This window comes from Armigeres subalbatus, chromosome 2, assembly GCF_024139115.2.
Source record: "Armigeres subalbatus isolate Guangzhou_Male chromosome 2, GZ_Asu_2, whole genome shotgun sequence".
Classification (NCBI taxonomy): Eukaryota; Metazoa; Arthropoda; class Insecta; order Diptera; family Culicidae; genus Armigeres; species Armigeres subalbatus.
In genome coordinates, this window is record NC_085140.1 from 267898919 (window position 1) to 267912704 (window position 13786).

Consider the following 13786-nt stretch of genomic DNA (forward strand, 5'->3'; position numbering starts at 1 on the left):
CCTTGGGCTCGAACCATGTCCTTTCGACTATACTCGCGAAATGAGTGTGTATTTTGTTTTCCTTTTGTCGCCATCTTTTTTCGTCAGATATTCTGCATGAGGCTGTTACAAATTATTTGAATTCCATCCTCGGGTCTATAACCAAGGCCAAAGTGAATTTAGTTTAAAAAAGCAGGACAAAAAATCCAGCATTAGCAAAACCAGCAGACATAAGAAAAGAAAACTAATTTTCCTTTTTTTATTTTTTTTATTTTACAGGTTATTTCCGGATGGAAACGGTGGCGCTACCAAAGAATTTGCTTTTCTCCTATGCGGGTAAGTTTTAACAAAGGGGGGGGGGGGTCGTAAAGCAGCGGAAAACTGCTGGATTGAAATTGATTTTAATATGTTATTTTGTTTTCTCCCCATCTTGGGTATAACAGCAGCGATAACCGGTACAAGAAGGGTCCGTGCCATCTCTGGCACTCCGTCGGAGAAAAAGGATCCAGACTATTTATTTTACGTGTTCCTTCATTGTCGTTGGTGTGTCGAGCTTATGGAGGAGGTATGTAGATTCTATATTTTGTAGATTATATTACCTACTGTATTTTGATCGATGTATTTTGATGTTTACTTCTCCAGGTTACGAATACCAGTTGGAGAAGACACAGTCCGTGTAAGCGATCAATTATCCGCGGAGAAAAGGACATCCGGGGCCACCTAGTCACTCAGTTCATAACCAGTGTCGGTGCCTCAGTGGTTGGTTGGTAAAGGTAAGAAGATTTCTAAATTTGTTGCCTGATGAGTGATGACTATTAAGTTGCTTGTTGGTTTCAGGTTTCACACTAAATTGAGCCGGAAGATGTGCCCGTTAAAGATCCGGAGAGTATAGGCGGTTCTAACGGTGGACACCATCCCGAACTCGTTGAAAGTAAGATAATTATTGTAGTTTTTTCTTCGAAAGGGAGTTTCAATAAAATTGCTTTGTTTTTACAGTTTTACGTCAATAGCCACGGAATAACTGATACACACCCAGTCCTCACGGGAGAGGATTAAAAGACGATTTTCTATATGATTAAAAGTATAACTTACATGCTTTGGATGCTAGTTTGTGACTAAAGTTTTCACTTGTCATAAGACGAGTTTGTACAATCCCATTTAAGCCCATTTAAGTCGAGTCAAGTACGAGACACTGAAGACGGCCTTACTGTTGAGGTCGAAATACGTATCTGTCAAGGTACAACTAAGTGGTGGAATTAAATGGGATTGTACAAACTCGCCTTATGACAAGTAAAGACATTCCACTAAAAAAGCTCAAAATAATGTTCTTAACCAAAGTTTTGTTTTGTTTATTTCAGATTTCGTCGTTATTCAGCCGGGTGTGGAGGATCCTTCCTGATGGTCATCAAGATACAGTCCTGGATCATAATCCGAAGCAGATACCTTATCGGGGAGCGGCGTTTTTCGATAGCCAAGATAAGTTGGTTGGTGACTAGTGCTGACAACGTTTTATTTCAACTACATGATGGGTGTAGCGGCGTTTGCGGATGGCGTTTCCAGTGTGACAGGGGGCATGAGGCCACTTGGGCTTGGAAGAAGTGCGGTTTTGTTCCTCCGGATGGAGGGGTTGGACCATCGCCGCTTAGTTCGGTGGCGCTCGAGTTCCCTTTGGCGGCGCGGCATCACACGATGAACAATTCCGGTGGTGCCCTATGGGTATTGCCGCGCCGGTCAACCAAGGGGGCCCTTCATCGGTTAATCCGGTTAGGGCATCGAGTGTCGGCAACCAAAACAAGGCCGCCAGGTAAGCTTGTATCTAACCCCATTTATTCATTTGTCTTTTTAGGTTTCGTGAAGTATTTTGAGATGCTGACGCTGACTCCAAAGAATTCCGGAAGAAGTCCTTAAAGGACTCCAAAATCAATTCCTAATGTATTCCAAAAAGATCCAAAACGGAATACTTGAATACAAAAGCAATCCCTAAAAGATTCCAAAAAATGCCTGAAGTATTCCAGTAGAATTTCCAAAGGATTCCAAAAAGAAATTCCTAGATAAATCCCAAAGGATTCCAAAAAGTATACCTAGAGGTTTCCAAAAAGAATCCCTAGTAGATTCTGGAAATGAATCCTAAAATATCCCAACAGGAATCGCTAGAAGATTCCGAAGTAATCGCTGAAGATTTCCAAAAAATATTCCAGTCGATTTTTTTCAATTCCGCTGGATTCCAGAAGAAATCCCCACTAGATCTCAAGAGGAATCCCTACAGGATTCAAGAAGTTGTTCCCAATAGATTCCAAAAGAAATCACCGGTGGATGCCAAAAGGAATCCCCGCTGGCTTCCTGAAGGAATCCCTACTGGATTCCAGCAAGTATTCCACTAGATTTCAAAAGGAAACCCTACTGGATTCAAGTAGTAATTTCCACCAGATTCCAGGAGGAATCACCGCTTGATTTCAGAAGGAAACCCCGCTACATTTTTAAATGAATCCCGCGATTTCCAGAAGGAACTCCCACTAGAGGCGAGAAGCTGATTTCCAGAAGGAATCCCGCGATTTCAGAAGGAAACTCCACAAGATTCCAGAAGAAATCTCCACTGGATTCCAAAAGTTATTCCACTAGATTCCAGAGGGAATCCCGCTGCTTTAGAATGAATGCCTACTGAATTCAAAAGTACTACCCACTGTATTCCAGAAGAAATTCTTGCTGAATACCAGAAAATTCCCATTGATTACAGATGGAAATCTCACTAGATTCCAGAAGAAATATTCACTCTTTCTTTCTGAAGTTGAGTTAGTCCGTGGATTGATGTTGCTGTTTACTACCGCCTTCTACAGGTATTTCCGAAGGATTATCGCAGGCGGGAATCTGGACCATCCTAGTATTTTTAAAATCTGGACGCTTCCGGCATCCTGACTATTCCAGTCGACGACAGGGCTAGAGTGGTAGGTACCTATAGGGTTTACATTTTATCGATTTTATCAGCTGATGTTTTTTAGAAAGTGCAAATAAAATCCTACTTTAAAGTGAATGAAAATTTAATGTTTTGATTTGGAAATGACATTCCAAGAAAAAAGAAGAAGAAGAGGGAAAGGCTAAATTTAGGTACCCACATCTATGAGATATCTAGAAGCACCATGGTATTCGTGTCTAGAATATATCGAGAAAACATCTAGAAGCCAAATCCTTACCGGTTCAGATTTGAGGTAGAATTTGTCTCAGAGATATCTAGAAGAAATTTCCAAACGGGTACCCATGTCTAGGAGATATCTCTGCGTCTTCTAAGAGAACCGATATGTCAAATCCTTTCCGGTTCAAACGGTTTACTCGTCTAAAATTTGAGGTAGACACCGGTTGAAACGGTTGTTGCATTCGAGGCGGATTTGAGGTCTGACAGGTTCTAGACATCGTAGAAAAAAATCTAGGAGACTCATTTTTTTGTCTCAGAGATATCACGGGAGACTTCTAGAAGATCTTTCCGAGCGGGTTCTAGACATCGTAGAAAAAAATCTAGGAGACTCATTTTTTTGTCTCAGAGATATCACGGGAGACTTCTAGAAGATCTTTCCGAGCGGGGTACATAGAAACCCATTAATGAGTTAAAAAGTACCTATTTTAAGATTTCATGTATACACTGAAAATTCTAGTTTATTTTTTTTTTCAAAGTGACCTAAGAAACATATTTTCATGAATGAATTTTAATATTGCGATCAACAGACCAATATGATAGCTTTTGATTGCGGTACACAAATTAATTCATGAAAAAAAGGTGACATATGTTCTTTTTAAAAGTTAAGCGTCATTTCTGCCATTTCTTTCCCCTATGGGCCGATGTGAGCAGTGAGAAGTGAAAAGTGAGACGTGAGAAGTGCGAAGGGAGGAGTGAAAAGTAAGAAGTAAGAAATGAAAAATGAGAAATGAAAAATCACCAGATGATCCGAAATGAAAACAAAAATGTTTTTCCAAATTTAATCTAGACTACACACTTAAAATAAATCGCCGAATTCGGTAAAATTTTACCGAAATCTCAACAGCAGAACTGTTCGGTAAATAATTTAACTGATTTTCGGTGATTTTGACAGTTGAGCAATGGAAAAATTTCAAATCATCTGAAAAGTGAACTGCCGAACAGTTCTGCTGTTGAGATTTCGGTAAAATTTACCGAATACGGTGAAATGAGTTAAGTGTGTATCCTTTGAAAAGAGCTGAAATTTTTTTTGCTAATATTTTCAAATGGATATAATAGAAAAACGACGCATCCCACAAAAAAGTGTTGTATGGGTGACCATCGCAAAATCAGTCAAAATTTCTAGTGAAAATATCGGAAACAATCCAAATTGAGCCCTACACTGAAAAAAATCAGTTTAAAAATTTTAAAGTCGATTTGCGAAAAATGCTCTTTTTATTTAAATGAAATTTTGTCTCAAGATAGGTGATTATGTTCCCTACCAACCGTCCATACATCGCAAGCTGGGCACTCTTAAGGAAAAAAGTTTTTCTAACAAAAACTTTTTCTTGTCGGAATTATTTTCAGTGTATTTTCATCTGAAACTAAACCAATGAAAGCCATCGTTATAGAACCCCAAGCAAATCTATTTTTATGATACATTGTCTAATTTAGTCACTAAATATAGTTTGTTTTTAAATTAAGAGTAATATTAAAAAAAGGGTTTATATCTTCAAAAAAATATTATATTCCATTATTAGCTTCTTTAGTTGCGACCAGTTACGACCAAAACATTGTACTCTGCCTGACTGTACAGGAATACTTAATATGAGTATATATGTATACATATGTTAAATCCACCCCTTAAAGACACTGAAAAAATCAATTCCGTCAAGAAAAAGTTTTTGTTAGAAAAACTTGCGATGTATGGACGGTTGGTAGGGAATATTATCACCTATCTCGAGACAAAATTTTATCCAAATCTAAGGGAGCGTTTTTTTTTGCAAATTGACTTAATTTTTAAAATTGATTTTTTAGTGTAGGGTTCTATTTAGAGTTTTTCAAAAAGTTTTATTAGAAAGTTTGAATGATTTTGCGACAGTCACCCATACAACACTTTTTTGTAGGAAGCGTCGTTTATCGATTATATCCATTTGAAAAAATCAGTAAAAACAAGTTTGACCCTTTTCAAAAGATAGTCTGCATCAGATTTGGAAAACCTAAGTATGCACTTTTCTTTTACAGCACCTTTTAAGTATTGACCAATAAATTGACAAAAGTCAACTTAACAATAAGAACACTTGCAAGTTCCCAAAAGTCCTATTTGGCTTCATGCATTTCTATTACATTTCTCGCATAACTTTTCAAAAGGACCTAAGTAACATTTTTCATGAATTCTCGTTAACTTTTCAAAAGCACCTAAGTAACATTTTTCATGAATTAATTTGAATACTGCAATCAATAGTTTTCATGTTGTTCTGTTGATTGCAGTACTCAAATTAATTCATTAAAAAATGTTACTTAGGCCCTTTGAAAAGTTATGCGAGATTTATAGTACAGCAAAAAGCCATCTAGTAGAAAATCTAGATGGATTATTCCATTGCTGACAAACGTTCATTTCGAACCAAAAACCGCAGGTTGCTGGTTGATTTTTTTTGTCATATACTCTGTCTCGCTCAAATCAACAGCGAATAATCTAACGACTACTTTCACGAACACTTTATTGTCAGATTTTCTGGATATGATACACTGCGCGGCGTTTGTAATGTTCCCAAATGGGTACTTGCACAAAACTTCACGCGGCGAATGACTGTCGAAAGGTACGGCCGCGACAAACGATACACCGCAATGCTATTCATCCATAAGAATCAAGTAAACGGGGTGCAGAAAGCGCGGCGGTACCTTTCATGAAAGGTTCGCCGCGTGCAATTTTGAGAAAATCAGGCAATAAGGACCAGCCACTTTAACCGACCGTGTCCATTTAGCAAGTATGGTGTTGAATATAATCTGTAGATTAAAAAAAACAGTTTAATAAAGTAAAAAAAACTCAGCAAGTAACCGCACAATATTGAGTAAAACAAATTAAGTGTGTAGCATTTCCACATTCAATGAATAAATTTCGCACCGTGTATACTGACAGCATTAAAGTTTGTGTTGCTTCTTTCGTGCTTTATTGATGATGCTAACCTCTCAAGCAAAGCTTTCCAAAGCTTCAAATGTGGAACACGAAAACTAACACACGCGCTATAGAGACCGAAGCCGATGACTTTATCCGCTCGCATCAACACAGTTGTAAAAATTTCATCGTTGGAAATAAAAATCGCATTCGTATTGCGCTTTTTGCACTTTATAAGAGTTTTGCGAGATTTTTTTTCTCACAGTCATCTTTTTCTCACACTCAATACACTCAAAAAAGTTTGATTTTCCGTGTATAATATTTGTGTGTGAGTGCTCAATCCTAGAGGCCTGAATAAGAGAAACGCGGATAGCCATGTGCCGCCAATCGAACCGTCAGAAAATAGCAGCCAATCGAGCAGGAGACCTGTCAAGCAGCCAAAATGTTGGCTCAAATACTGAAAATGGCCAAATTCGATCTTATGCCATTTATCAACAAACAAAATTGAATGTATTTTATATTAGTTTGCAATAATATATGCAAGTCATTAATAGATTATGAAATGAAATTCCATTGTTTATTGGATTCAATTGTTATGTAATGTGGACACATAAAATAGCGGATTGTGAGATTTTATCTACATAAACCATTTCTTCCTTTTCATGTGTTGTTCTTTGATGAAGAAGATTGAATGCAGTGTTGGCAGAGTCATATTTTCTATCCGCGTTTCTCTTATTCAGGCCTCTACTCAATCCGAAAACAAATAGACGTCAAATCATGGCGGGATTCGATTTAGTGTACACGCTTACATGTGACTAACGAGTAATGGGTTATAATTGGGTAAATTTCAGTAACAAAAATCGATCAACCCGAAATGAGAGTGAGTGTGAGAAAAAGAAGCGGGCAAATCACAATCTACACATAACTCTTCAAATTGGTGAAATCGGCAATACATGCTTTCTCGTGCACTCGTTACGTTTGCTGCCATTTTTTTCCTGCTTTGGAAGGAAAGAAGAGGCGTGTCATTGAGGCTAACTGCTTATTGGGTTGGGTGGTTTGGGTGGAATCACAGACAAACAGACATAACACTCGTCAAATGTACATCGTTCACTGATTTACTGGTCAATTCAAATAATCATTAGTTGGCCAATCGAACACTCGTGGCGCGCGCATCGTTTTTGCTCGAGTTTGACGTTTGCTCACTACCGCCATCTGGTTCGTGATTTGCCCAACTAAATGAAATCAACAGATGTCGTTAGTGTTTGAACGACGATGAATTTGATGAGTAAATGTTCAATGTGTTATGTCTGTTTGTCTGTGGTGGAATGATGGTGTAGTTTGGGCATTTGGGTGATTTGAACATAACGTTCGTTTTCATACACCTCATTATTTCCATATTATGCGGCTTTTTTCCATTGATATTTATGTGAATTGTGTTGTTAATTTTCACAAATGTACTTGTACAATTATTACACAAAGGCATGCAAAATCAATGTATGACATACAACTAGTTTTATTGAACTTTAATATTACATTGGTGAAAAAACACTACGTGGGAATCGGCCCTAAAACAATTGTAGACGCGCTGTCTGGACAGTTAATCCATATTGTATTTTCTAATGTCTTTTTTAAAACGTGCCGCTGCGCTAATTATTGTACTATTTACCCACGATCGCATATTTGTAACATATGCATTTTTCCCTTTCTCGTACAACAAAGTTGTACCGAAAGGCTATATGATTGCTCCAAAAAAACTTTTGATAGAAGGCCCGGAGACCCATAGTGTTATATATCGATCTACTCAGCTCGACAAACTGAGGTGACGTCTGTTTTTTTTTGTGTATATATGTGTATGTGTACAAATTTTGTAGACACACGTTTTAGAACTTAGAATTATCCGATTTACTCACAACAAGTTGCATTCGACAGGGAATTGTTTGCTATTGAAAATGGGCCCGATCATTGCTTTTCGGAATTATTGAAAAATCATTGTTTTTTCCCACAGGTCCCCCTTGGAAAGTAAATCAAAAAACAATTGTTTTTGAATGGTGGCAAGGCAAAAATATTAAAAATGATCGAAAAAATGTGATCTATTCACCCAAAGAGCTTTTTTGACCTTTTTAAAGTGATTTTTTCAATATATTTTATAATGCACGAGAAAGGCATCATCACTGCTAGGTGGATTAATCTGGGTTTTTCATTCTTCCTTGTTTCTCATTCCGTTTTCTTTATTCCTTCAACCTTTTATATCAAGACAAAATTTTCAAAACGACTTATCTGCTTTTGTAAACATAGATTCAAACGACGATTTGACGAATCTGGCAGCTCTCCCACGCAAACCAACACCACCAATAGGTAGGTGAAGGTTTCCGCTACCTGCTGATGGTGTTGGTTTGCGTGGGAGAGCAATCAGATTCGTCAATTCGTCGTTTGAATCTTTGTTTACAAAAGCAGATAAGTCGTTTTGAAAATTTTGTCTTGATATCTTCTTTTACCCATCTCCCTTCTTCGATTCTTCTTTCTGCTTACTTCCTATGTACGTCTTTCTCATGTCGTCTTCCTTCTTACTTCTTCTTCCTCACCCCTCCCTTCTTCTACGTTTCTTCTTCTTTCTGTTTTATATCTCACCTCTCACTTCACAACATCTCGCTTCTCACTCACTTCCCCATTATCTTTTTTCACATCTTGCTATGGTTTTTCTCACTACCCACTTCCTATTTTTTACTCCGCATCTCATTTCTAATCACTCACTTCTCACTTGTTTCTGCAACCATCTCACTAGTCAGTAGTCAGTACTCACTTCCATTTCTCAGTACTAGCATGTCAATTCTCATTTTCACTTTTCAGAAAAAGAAGATAATCAAAAAATCATGATGAATGACCGTCCGGACGGCTTGTTTAGGTGCAATAAAGGAAATGTCTCAATTTTTACATCTTATTATGGTGTAGAACCGGAGATGTTGCTTTCTGAGGGCACCTTGTATGCTCCAGGAGCGACCACTTTGGATGGAAATTCTCTCATGAACCTTAAAACCTCGTTTCAAATGAAACTGTGAAGAATGAGCCATCAAATTACATGTATTTAGCAATTTCTACGCACCCTTTATATGATCAACAGAGTCCTTGTGGAACCAGCACCACAGTACTCCTAACTTAATGAGTCTATCTTTCGAATGATGTCTTCATATTCGAAAGTTTTTTTTTCTATTTTCGAAAAAGTTATGCTATACAGCTAGTTGTAAGTGAACTCAAAGTCTAAATTTTCGTTTGTAAGGGGTGTACAAAAATGCATTAACCCATACCGTGCCCATACCTGAAATACCTGTGAGCTCTCATACATGTACCATATCAAATCATATGCAGCATGTGCAACGGTTTATGAATGAATCAATGTGCTGCTTATTGCCCTACATTTTCCCTGCAATTATTTTCAGATACTTTCTACTGCCTACAACAGAATTCATTTACCCCAGATGTGACAAATCCATAACCGGGGTAAGGTTATCAGTTCATGTTGCAGTCGTCTTCCCCTCACTACGAAACCTCTCCTTCGATTCTGGTCGCACAGAAAGGGGAAATTCCATTCCGCCCCTGCGAAGCATTTCCCCTTGATATTGCTTTGTTGCACTGCGGCCGGTGAAGTTGTTGCTGGTGCGAAGGCAAATGAACGTGGGTTGTTTGCTTCATGCCACACGGACCTCGTACAATATGCATTGGGGTAGGGTGTGACGAGATCGCGCGTGGACATGCTGTTTACCACCCCATAATTAACTGAATATTTTCGGATAGGCACACTGCGGTGTTGATTGACGCTTTACCCGTGGTTCACTGCGGCTCAACGCTTGCTCAAACCCTCGGTCATCGTCACCGTTCCGTGAGTGAAAGCAAAAGATGGTAAGGTCACTCGACGATGCCAATTCACAGTGTACGCACTAAATATTATGTGAAGTTTGGAATCTCCCAGAATGAACGATTGTTTCGGCTGCGATTTTAATGAATTGGGTTAATGAGTAGCGCAAAAAATAAATGCAAATACATATCGCAACCTGTGGAAAATGACGATAATAAAATCAATCAGCTGTATACGATGATTCAACAGTGGTAATAATGCCACAAGTAATTACCATCACCGTCAGCGTTTTGATACTGTTTTGGGGTTACATCAAATTGGCACGTGCTTGAAGGTTCTTTAAACGAAATAAACTTGAGCCGCACGTCGACGTCGAATTGAGGACGTTCCAATATAAATTTTGTTTCCGCTTCCACTTTCGATTTACGACCAGAAATTTGACGGTCTCAATGTCGATTTTGTTAGAGGGGAAAATATAATAATGGTTGTAATGATATTGACTGGCAATTGGACTGTTAAACGTCTATGTTGTGAAATATTTTGAATCAAGGATTAGGACCTTCCGGCTCAGAAAAAAAAACAAAAAAACCGCGATCAATGCAGATAGAGATGATTCTGCCTTTCTTATGCATTAAAGACAGTATTAAGAAAAGCATATTAGAATTGTCGAAAAAAGCATGTTAAGGTGATACGAATATAACAAAGCGACAAATCGGCTATCTTGCAAACGCGTTCCAGCTATACTGCCGCTAACCGCAAGTCGAGCACATCTGTATATGGACGCCATATACAGATGTGCTCGACTTTCGGTTAGCGGCAGTAAATCAGCTCGAACTATTAAAAAATACTGGAACATGTGCGAGGTTTTCAGGAGGGCCGATTTATGGCTTTGTAGTTTAATCATCTCCAAAAGATAGATTTTACTGTTTCCAATATTTTTTTTCTCATTCATTTGGGGAACTGTTCCGTTTTAAATCGCACTGAAATATATTCATCTCATCGCGAAACAAAGAAATACAGCACCAATTTCGTCGCGTATTTTTACTAACGTGTGTGCTCACTGCTGAAAAAATCACAAAAATGAGAAACGAATCGAATTCCTTTTCATTGCTTTATTTTTCGTGGGATGAATATTGGAGCTATGAGATGAAATCCAGGAGCATTAAACCTATCATTTTAAACAATTGAAGGAACATCTGAAACAGCTAAGCGATGCGGAGCGCTTCCAAGCCCTCATAAAGCAGAATATTAGCAAGAGGAATTATTTTGTCTTGGACGCGTTCGCACACGCACTCGCGTGAGTATGTCATCGGCGTAAGAGTGTTATCAGCAAAAATTAAAATTTTATGGGTATGATTTTCTTATGGAACGTACACACGGTCAAGCAGTTTGACCAACATTGACTCCACCTCTCGTTTATTCAAACATCCATCAAATTTTACCAACATCGGCACGAACAATCAATTTATTCGACCAACAATATCACACACGAACGACCGAAGCGCCAACTTGAGCACCAACCATCAAAAAATATATGGGGGTTTGTGCAACTTCACTACAAAAGCTCAAACACGTTCGGTGAACCTTGACTCCACCCCCGACAACTCAAACCAAAATCAAAACGTTTTAATTTTTTCCAACCGAGCCGCTGTTACCAACAACTTGGAAACAACAGGTCTACTTCACACACTATTTTTCATAGTTAGGATGATTAATTGTTTTGTATTAAATTAGATTTTTGAAATACCCTAAATAATTACTTCCGACATTTTGTCATATATTTGTGCTTTAAAATTAGTTGAAATATATTTTGACCTTACATAAAAACCTTACAAATACATTAGGATAGCTCACATCTCTTTATTCTTAATAATATCTCGTCAAAGTTGCCAGTACTGACTCCCTGGAATAGATGTCCGACGAAAGAGGCAAGAACAGAGATAGAGAGAGATACCCGACGAAAGAGAGGAGAGAGAGTAAAGCGGAAAATCTGGACTGGTATGAAAGGCAGAAAAGATGGAAGAGGAGAACGTGGTAAACAGCCGAATGAAGTGGACGTGATGATCGGCAAAGGAAGACCGGAGTGATCAAGTGTACCGGGATGATCGTCAAATAATTCCCCGGTGATTCACGGTGGCCTGCAGAAAATATTTTAAGCTGGTAGTTATTCTGTGATTCTGTATGTGCAGTGCCGTTCCTGTAGAGGGATCCCGAACACGATCCACAGTACCGGCGAGTCCCGTGCTGGTGACTTACGAGCGTGTAGTAATTGCCGAGTCACACGCTGCGGGAGAGTCATAGTCACAGCTATGGCGGTGAGGATCTTGCAATTTACGAGAGGAGCCGGCCAAGGGCCGAAAATCTCGTTAATAAAGATAAATAATAATAATAATCTTGCAAGGTCCGCGTGGTTCGTCCCCGCTTGCAAGATTCCAATATCCTATGTACTATGGCCCCGTATGCGAGCGCGTGGAACGTCGGGAAATTGACCGAATTATGTCCATTTGGATCGAGGAAAAAGGTATGCCGGTGATTCAAGGTACGAAGCTTCTGGATTCTCTCTCTCTCTCCTGACTATGCTGCATGAGCTCCATCAGTTCCCGAACGGCCGCAACGAACCCCCCTTTACAACCCCCCCTTTAAATGTATCTGTATCTTAAATTAATTCCATTATGGGAATAGTGATTCATAAAATTGAGAAACAAATTATTGTAGCGAATTTTTGGTCGAAAATTTCCTCTGAGACGTCTTACTGGGACTTCCGAAGAAGTTTATCCTGGAACAGTAGTTTCTCCCAAGGGTTCTTCCTGGGATACCTTGGTTTGATCGGAAATTCCATACATGATTTAACTTGATATTCTATCTAGACCTGTGCGCCGATTGAAATTTTATCGACTGTGATGCGTGATAGATCATTTTCAGCCAGTGACGCAGTGGCGTGGTGGTGATTTTCGGCGGCGTGAGTCAGCGTGAATCAATTTCGTGTATTACAAGTTTTCCGGAATTTATCTGGATGTTCCTCCAGGAATTCCCACGACAGTTCTTCCGGAAGTTCCTCTAAGAATTTCTTCGCGATTTTTTTACGAAATTCCTCCGAACATCCATCTTAAATTATAGCCAAATATTTCTCCGTTTTTTTTTTTTAACACTATCATCCTTATTTGCTATGTTACTTTTTAGTTATTATTAATACATTTCAATTGCCTCTGGCAGTTAGAATTTTTCCTCTGGTTGAATTGAACCATGTAGGAATTACAATGTTTTCAACTTAAACTAAACTTAACCTATTTTATACTAAGGGTACAAGGAGTTAATCGTTGCAATAGAAGATTGCAACGATTTTTGTCTAGAATTGGGAATTTTTTTTGTTGGACATTTGTTGCAATGTCTCAATATTAGAAATTCTATGAAGTTCATTGGTACTATACCACGGAGGCAACTTCAGAATCATTTTCAAAATTTTATTTTGAATCCTCTGAAGTGCCTTCTTTCTGGTATTGCAGCAACTAGTCCATATTGGCACAGCATACAACATGGCAGGTCTAAAAATTTGTTTGTAAATCAAAAATTTGTTCTTAAGACAAAGTTTTGATTTTCTGTTTATAAGTGGATATAGACACTTAATATATTTGTTACATTTGGCTTGAAGGCCTTCAATGTGATTTTTAAAAGTTAATTTTGGATCTAGCAGAAGTCCTAAATATTTAGCTTCGCTAGACCAATTAATTGGAACCCCATTCATAGTGACAATATGTATGCTAGAAGATTTCAATAAGAAGCTCTAGGCTTATGTGGAAAAATTATATGCTGAGTTTTGGAATCATTCAGTAAATTTTTCATTTTTGCAAGTAAGTGGAGAAAATATCCAAACTTTTTGCAATCTACTACAAATGACACG

General features: G+C 38.3%; 1 long non-coding RNA gene across 1 annotated transcript; it reads left to right on the forward strand.

Annotated features, from left to right (window-relative positions):
- Positions 1–247: 247 nt before the first annotated feature.
- Positions 248–2005, forward strand: LOC134216317 (uncharacterized). Its single transcript, XR_009980614.1, has 6 exons — positions 248–315; positions 423–544; positions 622–752; positions 817–910; positions 976–1060; positions 1338–2005. It is a non-coding gene; the product is annotated as an uncharacterized LOC134216317 (long non-coding RNA).
- The last annotated feature ends 11781 nt before the right edge of the window (positions 2006–13786 follow it).